We start from the raw sequence: 3,008 nt of genomic DNA, 5'->3' as shown, positions 1-3,008 counted from the left end.
CGGCCCCACTGCCCCCCAGCCCTGGTGTCTCCCCCCTGCCACTGCTTCACCCCCTCCCACAGACCCTCCCTCCTCCTCCTCACCTACCACCGCCACCTCCCCTGTTTCCCGCAGGGAGGATAAATTCAAATAACAACTAGGTGCCCCCCACCCCCTCCATGCGCCCGCACGGACTGCTCTGCCCTTCGGGAATGCCTCCCTCTGGGGAGCCAAGGCTTCGCTTGCTCTCTACCCGCCTTCCTCCTCATTTTGGGGTTGTTTTGGGGTTTTTTTCCTTTTTCTCGCCCAGAGAGGGAGAGCAGGAGGAAGCCCACCCCCAGGAGCGTGGATGTTGCGAGGGAAACCACCGTCTGTCTGTAAGGGTGTAGGTCAAAGGTGTTGCTCTCCGTTTCATCTTCCCGTGCATTGGCTTCATCTTTGTGCTGGGATGCTGGTGGACCTTGGAAGAGCAGGATGCCGTGCTGTCCGGGGTTGAGCTCACCGGTGTTGCGGACCCACTTGCTAGCCGAATGAATGCCTGATGACGCTTTGATATTTATAATAAGCTGAAATCTAGCTAGTGGTGCTTGAATCCCTGTACTGTAAAGCTGGTCTTTCGATTCAGTCTCCTTTCCCAAGCGGTTGAGAGGTGGGCACGGCGAAGGATGCTGTGCCGGCCCTGGTGGCCTGCGGCGAGCGAGCAGATATCCCGCTTGGAAAGCCGTCAGCCCACTCTCATTAGCAGCCCTTGCCATGTCTTCCTTCCCCATGACAGGTTTTCCTCCCTGCTAGGTGAAAGCACAAACACTAGTGGCATCGTGTCTCGGGTCATCGGCAGCCTGCTGCCGGTTCATTTTTGGGGTGTCCTAAGGGAGCTGGGCTCTGCTGTGCCCTTTCTGCTAATTCCAGCAGGAGCTGGGCTCCTGGGGATGCTCTGGAGTTGGCAGGGTATCCCTGGGAGAGCTCAGATGGCCTCAGGACTGGTGGGAAGGTGGCTGTGCAGCATCTGGGGATGGAGGAGCGGGACACTGCGGTTTCTCAGCAGAATCAGCCCAGAATAGTGCCTTAACAATTTGAATAAACCCCTGACTGAGGTGTGAGCTTCAGGTTGGGTCCCACTGCAAGGTTCAGAGCTAAAGCAAGCCCGCGTTCAGCCTGATGATGATGTCCCATCCTCCAGCTTGTTGCCTGTGTCGCTCTGCCAAGCTTTACTTTTCCCATGGGGATGGCAGCCCTTGCTCCGCCCTAGCTTGGGGGGACCAGAGGGGGCCAGTGAGGGCTCTGGTGGGTTTGGTGACGCCCCGTGGTGTTGATCAGCGCTTCTCCAGCCACGTTGTGCTTGTTGAAGTTGAACTGGGCTTCGGCTTCATTTATTCAGGCTGACTTTATGTCAGGAGAGGAGGAGGAGAGGAAGGCTTTGCTGTTACCTTGTTGGACGCTGGGGTCCAAGCTGGGTATCTTCACTCTTGTGCTTTGCCCTGGGGTGTTGTGCATTGGTCTGACTGTGGCTGTGTGGTCTCCCGTCCTAGTAAGTGTCCCTTTTGAGGTCGGGAAGAGCTGGGAGCACTGCAGGGGCTGCAGAGCATCCAGCACAGATGGAGGCGCCGGCAAAGAGGTGGGGTGCATTGCAGCGGATGCCGTGCTCCCAAGGCCAGCACTGTGGATGTGTGCAGATGTGGGCCAGGTCACAGAGGTGGGGAGCAGGGCTGCTGGTAGGCAAGAAGGAAGAGGGGACATTGAGCAGGCTGCAAGAGCCCTTTTCCCATTTGCACCTCAGTCTGGGTGTTAGCGGCGTGCTGGGGAGAGTCACCCACATATGGTTCTGCCAGAAGCCTTGGTTCTTCGTCTCCTGGAGCAAATCAGCAAAGCACTTGGGCAGCGTTGAGGCCGTCCCTGCAGAGCCGGGGAGGATTCAGCCACGTGCTCAGGAGCTTTGCTGACCAGGGACATGTAAGATCGTTAGCCTGATAGGGACGGGATGGGAAAGCACCTGCTTCCCTCCTGAGTGCTGTTTGAGGTGACTGATGTCCTGCTGAGTGGTGCCCCTCATGCCTTGGAAAGCTGACTGCTCTTGTGGATGTTAGCATATCAGAGCAACAAATTACTTTTCACCCTTGTGTTGGCTGGGATCCTCTGGACCCCCAGCACCGATATCAGTACCAGTGAGCTCATCCTCATTTCCCATCTGCTTTGAGCAAAGGGAGGGTGCTATGGTAGAGCTGCCTTGCCGTATTGATGTTCTCAGATAGGTACCAAAGGCTTCTCTGCTGTCCTTCCTCCATGACCCTGGGGCTTATTGGGATGGTGCAAAGCCTTCTCACACACAAACTTGTGTGGGATATGGGCACTCAGCTCCTGAGGCCATTGGTTTTCAGGACCCAGACTGGAAGACTTCAGAGAAGCCTTCAGTAATACCCTTGGAGGTGTTGGAGGGCCTCAGTAAAGTGGTCCATGTTGTCTCCTCCTCCAGTGCCTCCCACACCCCATCCCCTTCGTCTCCCTTGCATTTCTTTCCCTTCACACAACCTTGTCGTGGGATGGGAGTACTGCACCCTGAGAAGGACTCACCTTGCCTGTAGGATCTCCTGTGATGAAGCCTGTCAGCCTGCCTGGCTGGTAGACTTCTCCCCACAGGCAAACCCCCACACCAACATGTGCTCCCTTGCACTTGGAGGTGGCTTTCCCTCTCCCTGTTCATCCTTTCCTGATGAGGACCTGTCCTGCTTGGGTGGATGTCACTGCAAGATGAGAGCTCCTCGTTGAGGCTGGAAGCCCAGTGGAAAGCCCAGCGACTCACCCCAGCCCTGTGTGATCCCCTTCGAGAGCCTGCCCAGAGAGCCACTTGGAGACGTTGAGATGTGACCATGCACACAGCACTTTGGAGAACCAGATCCCTGCTGCTCCCTCTTCTCTCCAAGACCTGGGCAGTTCCCAGGAGTTCTACACGGCCTCCAAGCCTTTTTTGTCTACACCCTTACTCATTCCCAGTGTGTCTCTTCATGTCTGGTTTTCGTTAATGTACTAAGAGC

This window comes from Eurypyga helias, unplaced genomic scaffold (assembly GCF_000690775.1).
Source record: "Eurypyga helias isolate BGI_N326 unplaced genomic scaffold, ASM69077v1 scaffold12567, whole genome shotgun sequence".
NCBI classification, from domain to species: domain Eukaryota; kingdom Metazoa; phylum Chordata; class Aves; order Eurypygiformes; family Eurypygidae; genus Eurypyga; species Eurypyga helias.
The sequence above is the reverse complement of the archived record's forward strand: the minus strand, read 5'-3'. Positions refer to the sequence as shown.